Here is a 16,886-nt window from a genome sequence, read left to right on the forward strand (position 1 = left end):
TTTGGCTGGACGTAGAGCTACCGAGGAAACACACCTTTGGGTGTGTCTATGCCGGTATTTCCAGAAAGGCTCACTGAAGAGGAAGGACCCACCCTGAATGCTGTTGACTGGACCATGGGCTGGGGTCCTGGATGGAATGAATGGGAACCCAGGGAAGTACGAGAAATCATTCATCTCTTTGTTTCGTAACTGTGACTGCAGTGAGGCCAGGTCCCTCATACTCTGGTCGCAGTGTCCTTCCTGCTGAGGCAGTGAACTGCACCCTTAGACTGTAAATCATGAGCTCTTCCTTCCTTAACTTCTGTCATGTACCCTGTCACAGCATGAGAATACCATGCCTCAGCTGTAGGTGGCTCACATTGATGGACGGCTGTGTCTGTCTGATGCAGTGACATCCATGCTGATACAGGGACCTGGGTTGGCCATGGTGTGGCTATTTAAGACTAAGGTAGCCCCAAGAGTATGGTTCTGTCAGCCTTTTCTTGTGTTCCTTTCGTTTGGGTTTGTTTAATTGTTGTTGCTGGTTAAGGCACAGCCTCCTGTATCCCAGGCTGTTCTCAAACTTGCCTGGAATGACCTCGAATTTATGACCCTTCTACCTCCACTGCCCAAATACTAGGATCACAGGTATCGTCCAACACACTTGTTCTATGCAATGCTAGGGATCGAACCCAGGGCCTTCTACCTGTTAGGCAGGTTGTACACCAACCGATCTACATGCCTATGTGATCTCTCTCCTGTACTAACTGACTGGGTGTACGAGGTCTTCCCGGCCCAGTTATGTGCTGGTCCAATCATCTTCACCCCAAAGCTCTTTAGGGTTACAGGGTTAGATAACAGCACCAGGTTTTACTTTGCAGAAAGTCTCCCTGACTCTACACGCCACTGTGCTAGAGAGTACGTGTGTATGTGAGTGCGTGTGCGTGCGTGCGTGTGTGTGTGTGTGTGTGTGTGTGTGTGTGTGTGTGTGTGTAATATGGCTAAATACTGCCTGCTTTCCCAGCCTCATTTTATGTCACCTCTCTAACCCTTACTCTTTCAGGTCTCCAGTTAAGTGTCACCTCCGTAGACACCTTTATTTGACTATGAGATTCCATCTGAACTTAGCGGGGTCTACCATTCTCTTTTCCAAGTAAAGCCTGTCTTGTTCACTGCCTGGTGAAATCCTGAAGCGGGAGGTTAGATGTGGTCCCCCTGCACCGCCACTCTTCTACGTAGAGAGAATCTTTTATGTGCTGTATGGACGCATCACCTGTCAACAAAAAGCCTATGGCCAATGAGCTGAGGCAGGATTGGAAGGTGGGACATCCAGCAGAGAGAGAGAGAGAGAGAGGAATTCTGGGATTGAGTCAGGCATGGGAGAGGCGCCAGGACGCAGAGTAAGATGGCCGTCACGTGAAACCGAGGACCAGGTAACCAGCCACGTGGTGGGACTTAGAATGGAATAAATGGGATAATTAAGTTATGAGTTAGTCAGGCAACAGGCCTAAGCTTATGATCTAAGCATTGACTCATAAATATAAAATAGTTGAGTCTCAAAGTGGTTATTTCCGAGAACTTAGGCACGGGTGGGAAAGCCCGCAGTTATACTTCTGTAAGGAAGTGTTCAGCCTTCAACCCTCCCTCTATCCTGTAAACAGGGTCAATTGTCCTCCATGTTCTCTCCCAGGCTCACGGATCTCACCTCATTGGGTCAAACACGCGTGCTTACCTCTCTAACCCTCTACCCACGTTCAGAACTCCTGGGTTCACGGTCTTGTGCTAGTGGATAAGAACACCCGGCATGTGGCGGTCTTTCAGTAATGTTGACTTAATAGATGAACAAGTTCTTGGTTAGAGGATTGCCGGGAGCTCTGAAGGCAAGGATTGGTGTGTGTATGGGAGAAGGGGCTTAGCGTAGACTGGGAGAGCTGCGAAAATTCTGTCTAACCTATGCGGGGAAGTACACAGGGTTCTGTGTTTTTGTGGACACGTGTGTATCTGCATGTGTGTACTCAGCCTGAAAAAGACATAGAGGGTTTCTAATAGATGAATATGGGGAAGGCAGATGGCCTCTGTCCTAGAAACTTAATCAGTAAGCCACAGAGGCTGTTTTCGGAACTCCCTGTGGGGTTTGGCTCAGCAAAGCAAGCTCAGGAGCCAAGCGTGGCAGCAGAGGATGAAGAGGGCTAAATTGCTCCACCTAAGAAATGAGAGGAATTTGGGTTTTATCCCTAAGAGAGACACGGAGGAGAGGGGAAGGACTTTCTGAATAATATGGGAAGTCTCGTCCTGAGCTCCGAAAACTTCTGGTGGGTTTTTGAAACTAAGACCAGAAATAACTTCTTGTTATTCTTGTTAATGGTTTTTTTGTTTGCTGTTGTGTAAGTAACTTGCAAAGCTTGCCACATCACAGAAGCCTGTGGGATTTTCTACTGTGTTCTCTGTCTGGATGAAGGAGACCTTCATGGTACAGGTCGCCTACCAGGAGTAGTGGGGTGAGCTGGGCCCAAATTGTTCCTCTAACGCCAGGGCGCCCTCTAAGAGTGCTAGGAACTGGAAATGAGACTTAGATTTGCTTATAATACTTCTGGACACATTCGTTTAGATCTTAGAGGTCAGTAGGACCCTCTAGTCTTGAAAGGTATTACACTACAAAGGTCCCCATGGCAGTGACTTGGGGCGTTCATTGCATAGCTGACAGCGGTATTTCGGCTATACGTATCTGTGTTGCCCGTGTTTCCGTGAGAATCTGCATAGATCTCATGCTGGGTCCTTGTTACACATATGTGCGGCTGAGGGTGTCCATGCGGCTTCCTCACTGAAGCTCTTCCCAATCTAGGAGCAGAGGCTTTCTCGGGACCAAGCCAGCCCCGTTCCTCTCCGCACTCCCTGCCCCCATCTGCCCTCTCTCCTGCCCCTGCCTGTTTTCCCCGTCCTCTTCCTCCAGCCCCAAGAACAGCCAAAGCCCTTAACGAAGAGCATGAAAACAAAAAAATCAGGTCACCAGATGTGCCCCATTTTGTCCTCTGGCTCCTCAAGACTCCTCGCCACAAGTCAATAAATCCTGTGAATCTACAGCGAGCACTCGGCACTCCCCCAAGCCCACAGCCTAGTAGCAGACCTGACTGAGGTGCTAGCATGAGTGCACCACGTGGCTCGCCCATGTCTCTGGCACCACGGTATGGCTGGATTACTTGGTCTAGACGGCACACACAGACCCCCCAGTGAGAGGAGATCTGTGTGTGCCATGGGTGCCCCTCAGGCTTCCTCCTTCCCATGTAACACGGCCTGTCTGATACTCTGAGGAAACACCCTGTCTCGGTGCTGGCCGGCTGAGGGACCTGCCGCTCTGTCTCTGCTCCTAGGCGGGGCTCCCTTAAGCTGGCTCCCACCTAGACCTGGAAGAGTGGCTGGGGCTCCAGAATGTATGAGCATCTGGGATTCTCATCGCAGATTGTTTACCGGTAGGTTTGCATGACAGGTTAACAGCCTCATAGCAGCCTGCTCCCTGCCAGGGACTTTCAGGAACAGTTTCTCCAAGCCAGTGTGGCCCAGTCTGGGCATAGGCTGTCCCCCCTCTTCAGCAGCCACGTGGATGTGACTCATGCAAGCTCTCTGAGCCCTTGCCAAGAGCAGCCAGAGGACTGCCGGGATACACTTGCATGGGTTGGTTCAGGAATAGGGAACAACTCTGTGGAAATCTGGTGGGTCTCTGAAGCCTTCATACTTCTGCTCCCCAGGTCACCTGGCACCCAGGCCTGATTTAGCACTGTACCCCTGATGCTCTTGAAAACACGCACCCCCTCACACCCCTAGTTTTCTCTTTCCTCCCAGAGCACACAGTATAGTCAAAGCCCTAGAATGAGGCCCGTTGGTTTTTCACCGGAAGAGAATATGAATTAGTCCATGCCTGGAGCGAAGTATGCAACCTTATTTTATCGTCATGAACCCTCCCCCTGGGAGACAGTCATTATTTTTTTCCATTTCAAAGAAAAAAAATTTAGACAAAAAGACTTAAGACAGAACACAGAGGATATTTAGGACAAGAATCTCTACTGCTTTTGTGGCGCTAAAATAGAGGCTGGAGGCCATGATGTACCTGTCCTGGCCCATAGTACATGCGCAGTAAGTAGTCTCCTCTGCAAATGGGCAATGAAAAGGGCACCGGTGTGGTTAGTTCAGAAAGGGGCAAGGGATTTTCGGGGAATTCTCTATATTTTCTAGTCCATTTTGCTTCTGAAAGCCCTCCAAAAATACCTCAATAAATACACAATAGTAAATTTTTTTTAGCGTAAAAAGCATTTAATTAGTAAATATTTTTAAAGGAGATTAATTGATGGTCCTACAGCAAGCGCTCAGTCTGGGACACAGGTCAGTTTCTGCAGGCAGACCATAGACTTTCCATCTAGGGCATGAGGAGGAAACAGTAGTGATAACCTCATCCCAGGAGCCTTCCACAGTGAATGTCCGCCTGGAGATTTACCAGCGATACTTGGCCATTCGTAGTTCCTCCCTAGACCTGTCATTGTCTGCTCCACTTGCCATACCTGAGACTACGGAGCCTCCTCGAGTTTCTTACGGTGCAGCAGAGGGCTCAGTGCAGACATTAAATAGATACCTGTTGAGGAAACGTGTGTGCTTTGACGCATGTATGCATGAGTGGGTGAACTGACGGATGAATGAAAGAACAGGAGGTAGAGGGAGGGGAATAGAGGAGGAACGAGAAGGGAGGTGGAGAAATCGGATGAATACAGGGATGAGTAAAGATTAGTGCTTCTGATTTGTCTTCCCCGGCATTGAAAGCCCTTTCTGTTGCCCCCTCCCTCCATCCCAGCACCTGAGCTCCTGCTGTGCCCCATGAAGACTTTTTAACCCTTAGAATATGAATTGCCTGCCCCATTTCTACAAAATGAGTGTGTTCTTTGAGCAAAGGAGGAAAGAGGAGAAGAAATGGAACAATCTTTGCTTTGGAAATTTAGCTGACTGGCCTCGTTTGGAATAAGAGCGCCTTCAATCCCTGGCCGCAGGCAGGCAGTGGAGCCAACAGTAACACCGGATGCTGGGATGCTGGGAGGAGGCCTGGAGGCTTCAGAGGCGATGCCAGGGTGGAGAGAACTTGGAGTCCAGAAGGCAGTAGTGGGTTCCTCTCTGGGGCTGAGTCCCAGTTTCCTCCACTTTGTCCAGACCCCTTGTCCTTGGGCTAAAACCTACTCTATGTTGGACAGCATTAGCCTGGGAGCACTAAGAGATCAGAGGAGAAGGTCCTGAGAGGAGCCAGGGGCCGGGTCTGCCTTGTGTCCTCAGCACCTACTTCAGTGCATGACACATAAAGGAGCTGAGGTGAAAAAGAACGGGTAACCCTCCTGCCAAGGGCCCAGCTTTGGCTTTCTGGTTAGTTTTATTTAGTTCAGGCTGAAGCAGACAGGGTAGCCATTGGTGCAGATTTTCAGAACGAGGCTTCCCACAGGAGTAGTGCAGAGCAAAGCTTAGAGCCAGGAGAGGGTCAGGAGGCATCTGGCAGGGCCCGTTGGTGGACCTGAAAGATATGCACAGGAGTCACACGTGGGGATTGTTTGTCCAAGACTGTGGACCATGGGTATCAGAGTGGCTTAGGAAGTTACTGAAATACTGTGTGATACACTACATGTATACATGATATTGTGTCAGCAGTGGCCATAGTGACCTTAAGGTTCCTAGAGATGGGTTAATGGTTCCTTTAAATGGGCTCTACTGCAATAGGTTCTGGAGGAGAGAGAGCTGAAGTGCTCATTTTTTATTCTGGTTACACTGTCCAACAGATATTTCTTATCCAATATTGATTCTCTACTTTTTTAGTTAAAGTCAAGGTAGCATGAATTCTGTCCCCATCTAAGAACAATGCCTTCTGTGGTTCTCACCAAGATGGAGCTTAAGAAAACAGAGGGTGAATTACAAATCATGGCGGCACAAATGTGTCAGACAGTGGAACATCGCCTCGGTCCTAGCCTCTCTGGTACCTGATGCCTGGGAGGTGTCCCTCCATCTGATTGTCTCCACACTTGAGGTAGGCTCTGTGGCAGACCGAAAGGGGGCAGGACTCTGAGGCACAGGGCTCTATGGCTAGCCCGAGGGGAGAAGAGTCATGAAGTTCATTGCTACTCCTCTACTCCTGGTCCACATAGGGATGCCTTCACTTCCCGCCTCCGGCTGTGACTTACTCCTGTGTGCATTTTTGCTGGGGTTAAGGAAAGGAGAAGGAAGAGTTGCCATGCCAGACTCTGGTGGTAAACTGATTTTGAGCCCATTCAAGTGCCAGCTGCACACCCCTACACACACACACACACACACACACACATACACACACACATACACACACACACTCACACACTCACTTCTACACTGACTGCTGCCCACCTCTAGTCAATTGCCAGATTTTATTCTTTCATAAAAAATGGTTCATGTCTCCATTTTATATGTGACTCACTGAGTTTAATTAGCTTTTTTTTGGGGGGGGTCTGTATGTGGGTAGAAGGTTATTTACTGGAACAAGGGGCTACACTACTGAAGAAAATGACACCTTCCCAACACCCTTTAACTGCCAACAATCCCTCAGGGAAGGAGGGAGCCTTATGCAACCCCCCCCCCCCACCAATCTTAATCATGTACAGGTCTACATCATGTCCAGAGGACATCTATGCTGCCCGTCTCCCCTTCCTCTGACTCTCACAGTCTTTTCTTCTCCTCATCCTTGCTGATTCTTGAGCCTTGAAAGATAGCTAGCACCCCAGTCTTCATTTATACGCAGTAATTTCAACAGTTATGACCTGTATTAATTGTTCTCTGTCCCAGTAAGAAGCTTCTTTGAAGAAATCTGCACAGTAGTAACCTATTAGTATAAATATACATATTTAGGAGGCAGCTTGACAACATGACCACTTAGCAAAACAATATTAGTAGGTACCCACTGGGACCTTTGACTTTGCCAGCCACAGGTTCTTAACCAGAACAAAGCATGCGTTCCCTACATGCTTTGGTCACTACAAGTGGTTAGTCACCCCTTTAATAGTCATGCCACTATTGTACTAGAGGGCACATCTTTCCCAGTCATCATTGTAGCTTGTAGGATTCATGACTGGTTAGACTGTTGGAAGACTTTTCTTCCCTAGATCCCTGCATAAAACCTCTTACCCAGTGGAAGCTAGCCAGTGGGGAGGAATCTTTCAGCTCAGCTCCAACTTGATCTCTTTGTGAGCTATGGTCATGTGTGTTGTCTTCAGCAATAGGGTTTTAACAGGCTCAGGTGGGCAACCAAGACCAATGGCAATCCAGGTATTGTCCTGTGGGCCTCTGGGACTTCCTTGACCAACAAGTCTTAGGGAGGAGTCCCACACCTGACACAGGGATTTCCCTTTAATAACTCGTGGTTTCTGAGAGGAACATTATCCGCCCATGGACAGTACCTTGTCCAAACATTATATGTCAATACCCTTATAAACTAGAATAGGGTTCCATATGACCTTTTCATATGTCCTTAATATTGGCTACCAGCTCCTCCTCCCACTTCTCCTTTATCCTTCTGTCCACTCTATGCTTAGACCTTCTGTCTTAGGCTTCTATTGCTGTGATAAGACAGCATGGCCAAAAGCAACCCGGGGAGGAGTTTATTTCACCTCACACTTCCAGGTAACTGTCTATCACTGAGGGGAGTTAGGGCAGGAATCTGGAAGCAGAAGTCAGAGAGGCATGCTGACTACTGGCTTACTCCTCACAGCTTTCCCAGCCCGTTTTCCTACAGCACCCGAAACACTAGCCCAGGAATGGCACTGCCCATGGTAAGCTAAGGTCTCCCACATCAGTCATCAACCAAGAAAATGTACCAAGGTTTGCCCACAGCCACGTTGGAAGGGACACTGTCTCAGTTGAGGGTTCCTCTCCCAAAATGACCCTAGCTTGTGAAGTTGACAAAGCCAGCCACCGTTCTGTCACATTAAATATTAATTAATCCCAGCGTGGGGTCTTGCTACCCGCCCCAATGGTCTCTGTTCCCGAATGAAAGACACACACACACACAGCCTTTATCTTTTAATATACCTTAAGCAACAATAGCTGGGCCACTGCCTGACCTCATGCAGTTAACTCCAAGTACCTACTAATTCTATGTTCCATTTTGGCTGCACTGGACCCAGTTGGGCAGCCATGTGGACTGCACCACTTTCCCAGCTCCTTCACATGGCAGCCATGCCTCTCTGTCCTGCCCAGGCATGGCTCTCCCCTCCCCTCCACACTCTCCCAGCATTGTGGATCTCTCTTCTTCCCCCTTATCCTCCAGGTCCCAAACCCAGGAATCCTAAAATCCCGCCTCCATCTGTCCTCCCCAGCTATTGGCTGTTGACATCTTTATTTACCAATCAGAACAATGGGGGGGGCAGGTTCCCGGGAGCTACATGCAGTTTTGGGGGGGGAAATAATTAGCATTTGTAATACAAGCAGCTACACCTTTCCAAGGTCACTGTCCTCCTCCACTCTTAGGTCAAATGTGCCCCACTGCTTCCCTCCCTGAAACCTCATCCACTCTACTGAGCCCTTGTCTTCCGGTCCTTTTTTTTTTTTTTTTTTTAAGATTTATTAACTGTCTTCAAACACACCATCAGATCTCATTACAGATGGTTGTGAGCCACCATGTGCTTGCTGGGATTTGAACTCAGGCCCTTTGGAAGATCAGTTAGTGCCCTTAACCACTGAGCAATCTCTCCAGCCCTGTCTTCTGGTCTTTATCAGGACTCAAAGTTAAGTGCGATACTCTAAAAATGTGTAGCTAGGATCCACATTCGGGGAAGAACATATGGTCTTTCTGAGGTTGGGTCACTTCACTCAGTATAGTATTTTCCAGGTCAATCCACTTTTCTAAATAATACAGCTTCCTTCTCCTTTACCAATGGATAAAATTCCAGGCTGCGTGTACACCACATTTCTGTTATCCATTCAACTATATGGACACCTGGGCTGGTTCCCTTTCATCTGTGCTGTGATTAGCATCACAGCGGACAGGGAAACACAATTACGCCATTGTAGGAGTTAGAATCTTTGGTGTATATGCCCAGGAGCACTGTAGCTACATCACACAGCAGTTCTGCTTGTAGCCTTTTGGAAACCTGCACAATGCTGTCCACAGGGCTTCACCAGTCTCCATGCCCATCAACAGTGAGTAAGGGCTCCCCTCTCCCCGCATCCTCACCGGCCTGTATAGTTCTCTGTTTTCCTCATAGCAGCCATTCTTTCTGTAGTAAGATGAGATCTGAGGGTAGTGTCCTTTTGCATTTTTTTTCTGTGCCTAAGGATGGTGAATGCTTTTTGAAAGCAGTATTTATTAGCTGTTTTGTTTCTTTTGAGAACTCTCTGTTCAGTTCCATGAGCCATTTTAATAGGGTCGTTCACTTTCTGGATGTTTGGCGTATTCCAGGTAGTGATCCTCTGTCAGAGGACTAGCTGGCACTGACTGTCTCCCATCCTGCAGGCCACTCTTGATTGGATTAGCAATTTCCTTTATGACGAAGAAGCTTTCTAATATCATGAGGTTCTGCTTGTCAGCTGCTGGCTGTATTTCCTGGGTGCCATTCAGAAAGTCCTCACCCGTGCCCTTACCTTGAATGTGCTTCCTACTGTGACCTTTAGCCGCTTCAGAGCTTCAGGCCTGACATTGAGGTCATCGGCCCATCTGGAATGGACTTGGGTACAGGATGAGAGATTAGAACTTAGTCTCACCTTCTGCATTCAGATACTATAAAAAGACTGCACCTGCCCAGCCGTGGTCCCAGCACTCGGGAGGCAGAGGCAGCCAGGTCTCTGTGTTTGAGGCCAGCCTGGTCTACAGAACAAGTTATATGAGAGCCAGGGCTACACAGAGAAACCCCGTCTTGAAACACAAAGAAAAACGTCTTTTATAGCTTTACGTTATGAAGTACTTTTCTAAAATAATAATGGGAGGTGGTGAGTATTCTCTTGGTTCTGCTGCCAAAGTGAAAATCTCTGATTACTCAGGTTTTTCTTTTTCATTTACTTTTCCTTTAGAATGTAATTGAGTATGAAACTTAAAAATATCAATTTCTCCACTACAGAGTCCTCAAGTCTGAATCAAGTGGTCTGTGGCCTTCAGTCTTTATATGAGGTGGCTTAAGTAAAGCGTTCTTGGAGATGCTGTTCCAGCTATCCAATCTCAGGTCAGGCAGAGATAGACAGTGAGACCGTGTGCCAACAAATCAAAAATAGACAGACAGACAGAAAATGGAGGGAAGTGTCTGGAGAGATGGCTCAAAGGTTAAGACTGTATACTGCAGAGAACACAGGTTCTGTTTCCAGCATCCATGTCTGGAAGCTCTCCACTGCCTTCTGGCCTCCCCGAGTATGTGTACTCACACGCGAACATACTTTTCTATTGCTGTGAAGACCAAGGCGACTTACAGAGGAGCGTTTATTGGGGCTTACAGTCTCACAGAGTTATTGTCCTTAGCCTGCATGGTGGGGAGCATGGCAACAGACAGCAGGCCTGGCCTTGGGGCAGTAACTGAGAAACTTCAAAGACACACCTCCCCCAACAAGGCCACCATCTCCTACCCTTCCCCAATAGTTCCAGTAAGTGGGACCAAGCATGCAAGTCTATGAGCCTATGGAGGTTACCCTCATTCAAACCGCCACATGGCCCTACATAAACATATACTCTGTAATTCAAAGTAAATCTTAAAAAAAGAGAGTGCAACATAGTGATCTGCAAAGTTACTTTCAGCCAGCCGTAGTGGCTCGCACTTGCAGTCCCAGCACTCAGAAGGACAAGGCAGACAAGGGCAGCCTGAGCTAGGGTAGTGAGATGCTCCTGGAAGGAAGGGAGGGAGAGAGAAGCGGAGGAAGGGAGGGAGGGGAAGATGAAGGGGCAGGGAGGAAGGAAAAGAAAGCAATTTTCCTTTCCTGTTCAGATCTAGCCCCATTTTAATTCCAGCCCTGTCTGTGCCTGAGAATCCTTGAGATGGGCCCAAAAGGAGTCTTAATTCATGGGCTCAAGTGTAACCTCCTTTGGCCCAATCCTGAATCCTCAAAGTTAATGGATCCATAAAGACCAAGACATACCTTGAGCTCTGTGAAGGAGGAAGTGAAGGCAAGAGTATGGGTCATGCGGGATGCGGTGACAAACACCTTTGATCCCAGCATCTGGGAAGCAAAGGCAAGTGGATCTCTGAGTTTGAGGCTAGCCTGGCCTACAGTTTCAGGACGTCCAGAGCTACACAAAGAAATCCTGCCTCAAAAATGGTTGTCCTGATGTGTGCTCAGAATAATTAAGTGTCCCTCATTTTCTGGACTCTTATCAAACCCCAGCACTGATCAAGAGGAGGCCAGGCACTCTTTGGGACAGACAATTGGTACTTACTTTAAAATAAAAGCCAAGTGGCCTATCTCTGTAATCCTAGCTGTCAGAAGGCCAAATCAGGAGAACCACAAGATCAAGGCTAGCTTGGGGTCCACAGTAAGAGCCTGTCTTTAGACGGGTACACCTCAGTGACACAGCCTTTGCCTAGCATGTACAAGGCCCAGAGGTCAGTTTCCACAACACAAAATGAGGCTGACCAACCCTCTTTCTGAAACAAAACTAGAGCAAGCAATTAGGAAGAAAGGAATCTACACCATTTTGTGGCGTTTTTGTTGTTGTTGTTGGTTGGTTTTTTGTTTGTGTGTTTGTTTGTCTCAGAGTCTCTGGTAAAGGAGGAGAACGTTCAGTCTCCTAGCAGCCAAGGACATTCTTCAGAAGGGCAGTGGAAGCCACAGAACTGCTTCTACTATGAGATCAACCTGCCAAAAACTGAAGACAGAGTTAGATGTGCTGGGTTGGACTGGGCCCTTCCCAATTTGCGAAAAACCAAACAGACAGCATTTGTAGGAAGGGGTGGCTGTCAGTCCTTCCACCACAGGCACTGAGATGAAAGACGGGTGAGGGCTTCTGATCTGGCAAAAACCCAAGGACTTTGACAAAAGGAATTAGGAGTGAACAGAAGCACACCAGACTACCAGTCTTGCGGGCCAGATGTGTCTCCAGAATCGGAGGAGGAGAAGCAGCTGTTGGATGTCAGGCAGGGATCCAGCACTGTTGTCTCTAGGCTTTGCTAGACCTCACCAGTAGATGCAGGAGTTAAAGCAGGGAGGGAAGGATGCTAACCTTAGCATCCATCTTCTTTTGCTGTAGATGACCATGGGGTGGGACCTGAACTGCTTATGGAGCCAACTCACTACAGATTGGTGCTATCGGGGTGGGATTTAAGAAAGGGGGTTGGCAGAATGAATCATTCTCTTTAGTAAAGTGTTTTCCACTCTGGTGATGCCTTAGCAAAAGACAGAATGAGAACAAGTTACCTACCTACCTAACGGAGCCTGCATTATATCGAGATCCCACGTTTTCTAAGTGGTGGTGAGTCTGAGCTCAGTTCTGATCCTACCAAAAGAGGCTGGAGAGGAGGGGAGAGACTTTCTGTTTTGAGTGTGTGGCTCCCAAGAAGGAATTTCTGGTCCTGCCCAAAGTCAGAAGCTTTAAGTGATCCATTTCCTCCTCCACCATCTTTACCTGCTTCCTCCTTTATCTTACTGCAGAAAGTACTGTTATTTGGCGGGAGTGGGGAGGTAGGGGTTGGGGGGGTCTGAAGATCTCCCAAACACTACCTTCCACAGGCCTGCCCTGCCCCCCATTGTCCGTCGGCACTCCTGGCCTTTAACCTTCTTGGCTCTTCCTATGAGTGATTGGTTAGAGAATGTCAGGGAGGGAGTGCTCTTACAGCAAGGACCTCTGCAGAGTGCTCAGCCATCTCCTGGGACCCCGGCTTATAAGAGAAGCTGCTCTCTTGGCATCCCAGGTGTCTCTCTCTCTCATGCACATGTACACGCACGCACACATACATGCACTTGTTAGAATTAATATAAATAAATTCCATAAAGCTGTAGTGCATGGGACCAGCAAGTTGACTCAGTGGGTGAAACCCAGCAGCCTGAGCTCGACCCTGGAACCACAAAGTGGAAAGAGAGAACAGACCCCATTAGTCACCCTCTGACCTCCACACACACTGTGGCGTTCTCCCCTCCCCTCCCCCATCGCACCCCAAAAACCAAATGCAAAATAAAAATCTTTAATCACAGGATGCAATGCCAACAACATAAAAGTCTGTACACTTTTGTATGTACAAATGATGACCTAGCATTTTTGTATACAAGTGACGATCTAGAAAGCAACAATTCTATTTGTGGTGACTTAAAAATAAAATTCCTGGGTCTAGAGAGATGGCTCAGCAGTTTAGAGCACTTGTTGCAATTATAGACGACCCAAGTTTGATTCGCATGGCAACTCACAAACATTTGTAACTCCAGTTCCAGGGCATCCAGCACCTTCTCTGTCTTCTGACTTCCGAGGGCACTGGGCATGCAGGTGGCACACATGCACGCATATGGGCAAAACATTCATACGCATGAAATTAATTAAATAAGTCTCTAACAGTTAGAAATAAAATTCTTAGCAATAAAGCTAGCCAATGAAACAGAGGGATTGTGTTTCCCACGACAGTCTGTGGTGTACCTGAAGCATATACAATAAGATCTGTGAATACGGGACTGGAGAGATGGCTCAGCAGTAAAGAGCACTGGCCACTCTTCCATAGGTGGGTTCACTCTACATGGTGGCTCACAACCGTCTGTAACTCTAGTTCCAGGGGACCCGATGCCCTCTTCTGGCCTCCATGGGCACTAGGCACGCACATAGCACACACAGACATACATAAGATAAATAATTTTTTTAAAGATTCAGATAGAGAGATAAATAGGGCTGAGCTGGAAAGGATGAAAAGTTTCTTGAGCAAAGCCCCAGAGATGGTGAGAGGATGTCTTGACCCCTTGCATCCTGACACCTCCATCCGACAGCCAGCACTGGCCGTTCTTAAGGCTTTTGGTTCTCCCAATACCCTGGCAAATAGTTTTTGTTCCTTACCTGCTAGAGTCCATCTATGGGTCACTATCCTCCGATAGCCATTCAAGTTTAAGCAATGTCTTAAAAATAGTGTTTTGTTGACGCTGTTGATAAGGGAATCTTTAATCCAGTCTGGCTAGTGTTACAGAACTTTGCCGCCACACCCAGCTTGTTTCGGTGATTTTTATTATGCAGCTGACCACAAGTAGTTTTTACAGTGATGTCAGAGGAATGTAACAGTCAGTCACGAGGCTGACAAATAGTTATAAATATTTAGAAATGAATGTAACAGAGATCAGTGATTAAAAAAAAAAAACCTCTTTAAACTCTTGGTGACATTTGAACCAAGATTCAAAAGGAGTAAGGGAGCAGCCCCTGGCAACAGTTGAGGGAAGAGGATACTGGAGAAAGGAAAGAATAACCACAAATGAATAAGAAGAGGGAATGCTGGGTGCTGGACTGGTGGTGGAGTGGGACGGACAGCATAAAGGAAGGAGTCGGAAAATGAGCAAAATGTCTGGACATCAGTGGCCTTTGAAGCCACATTTAGCAATCAGTTGAAATTTAGACAGGTGAAGAAGCAGGAAAATAGAACCTAGTAGGAGACCAATAAACAGACCAAAACATGGCATAGATGTTAGAAGTAAGTACACAAAACACATGAGGATAAACATACTCTCTATGCCCAAGGTGAGGACAGGACAGGAATGCACATGCTCGGTAAGGAGAGCGTGGGAAAGAGAGCCTAACTTACTCTATGGAGTTTTGTTTAGTGGCTGGCTTGGTTGGTTATTTCTATCTGCTTGTTTTGGTTGTTGTTGTGAGCAGATCTTGCTGTGTAGCCCAGGATGGCCTCAAATCCATGATGATAACACTTTCAAGTGCAGAGAGTACAGGCACAGGCTACCACATTCCCCTGATCTGACTTCTAGATTCCAAAACCATACTGAAGGAAAATAACAGATTAGAAGCTCTTACAGGCATGTTCAGCCTTCGACATTGTCTTAGTCAGGGTTTCTACTGCTGTGATGAAACATCGTGATCAAAAGCACATGGGCGGGAAGGGTGTATTCCAGTTGGCACTTTCGTATTACAGTCCACCACGGACGGAAGTCGAGGAAGGAACTCGAGGCAGGAGCCCGAAGGCTGGACTAAAGCATAAGCTTCGGAGGACTGCCGCTTACTTTCCTGGCTTGCTGCTATGGCTTTCTCCGCCTTCTTTTTTTATAGCATCCAGGACCACCAGCCGGGGGTGGGGTGGTGGGACCATCCACAGTGAGCTGGTCCCTCCCACATCACTTGTCAATCAAAAGTATGCACCCCAGGCTTCACCACAGGTGAATCCTGAGGAGGCATTTTCTCAACTGAGGTAGCTTCCCTTTTCCAAAATGACTCTAGCTGGTGTTACGTTGACATAAAACTAGGCAGCACAGGCACTGTGACACAACACTGCCATTTATAAAGTTTACAGTCAAGGACTGTGTGGCCGAGTTAGAATTAATCTTCACAACGTTTTAAGCAAGTTCACAGCTTTGCGTTGGGCTGAATTCACAACTCTCCTCAATCATACAGGCTGTACGCAGCCCCTAGAGCACGCATGTTGGACAACCCTGCTAGAAGAAAAGACCACTGAGCTTGGAAACACACCAATAGAAACCATTCAAATTGTATCACCAAGAAAAGGTCTGGGGCAGAGCAGATGACTCAGTTTAGAGGTTGGTATGCAAACAAGAGGTGGCTCACAGTTAGAATCTCAACACTAGGAAGTCAGAGACAGGAAGGTCCCTGGGGCCTGCTGGCCAACCCGTCTATGCAAGTCAGCATGTTCCGGGCGCAGTGAGAGATCCTGTGCCTCAAAGAAGGCAGAGATGGATTGGGGAAGAAAGTCCAACTCGACTCGATCTCTACATATTCACACACTTACACGCCTTACACACAAACGTTTATACACACAACCCCAAACCCACAAGGTGTCAGGAAGTTGATGGAAAATATCAAACTAATAAATATGAAATCAGGATCCCAGAAAATGGTAGGCAGCAAAGATGGGCTTGTTGTTGTTGTTGTTTGGTTGGTTGGTTGGTTTTTGTTTTGTTTAAGATGACCAAAACTTTGAATTTGATGAAAGCTACAGATATCCAAGAAGCTGAGTGTACACAGCAAAGTGAAAGGAACAGGAGGAAAGCTTCGTCCAGGTGTGTCACAGTCCAACTTTGTTGTTGTTGCTATTGTTGTTATTATTATTGTGTGTGTGCTTATGCGCATGCGCATGTAAATAGAGGTGTCGCGGGTTTAGGGGTCAGAGGACAACTCAGGAAGTACATTTTCTCCTCCCTTCTCTAGGGCTTGGACTAAGGTCACCAGATTTGCACAGCAAAGCAAGTGCTTTTACCTGCTGAACCATCTTGTCAGCCTTCAAATCTTAACGCTAACCAGAAAAAGAAAATCTTAAAACACTGAGAAAAAAACCTCTAGAAGACCAGAAAAAAAAAAGGCATGGTGGACCAACCCAGTACTCTAAAGGCTGAGGCAGGAGGATCACTTCAAATGGGAGGCCAGCCTGAGCTATATAGTGATTTGAGGTCAACATGAGCTGTGTGACACAATACTGTCTAAAAACAGATCAGAAAATAAATTAAAAGAATTTATTTGAACAAAAGAAAGATAACACCGGTGTCTTAGGGTTTTACTGCTGTGAACAGGCACCATGATCAAAGCAAGTCTTATAAAGGACAACATTTAATTGTGGCTTACAGGTTCAGAGGTTCAGTCCAGTATCATCAAGGCAGGAACATGGCAGCACCAGGCAGGCACGGTGCAGGAGGAGCTGAGAGTTCTACATCTTCATCTGAAGGCTGCTAGCAGAATACTGACCTCTAGGCAGCTAGGATGAGGATTGATTAAATCCCACACTCACAGTGACACACCTACTCCAAAT

At 47.3% G+C, this 16,886-nt stretch overlaps 1 long non-coding RNA gene across 1 annotated transcript; it reads left to right on the plus strand.

Annotated features, from left to right (window-relative positions):
• The first annotated feature begins 1,145 nt into the window (after nt 1-1,145).
• Nucleotides 1,146-16,611, plus strand: LOC134481558 (uncharacterized). The gene is given in 2 exon segments (NR_203095.1): nt 1,146-1,412; nt 16,292-16,611. It is a non-coding gene; the product is annotated as an uncharacterized LOC134481558 (long non-coding RNA).
• Nucleotides 16,612-16,886: the final 275 nt, after the last annotated feature.

The sequence above is a fragment of the Rattus norvegicus genome, chromosome 13 (assembly GCF_021556685.1).
Source record: "Rattus norvegicus strain SHRSP/BbbUtx chromosome 13, alternate assembly SHRSP_T2T, whole genome shotgun sequence".
Lineage (NCBI taxonomy): Eukaryota > Metazoa > Chordata > Mammalia > Rodentia > Muridae > Rattus > Rattus norvegicus.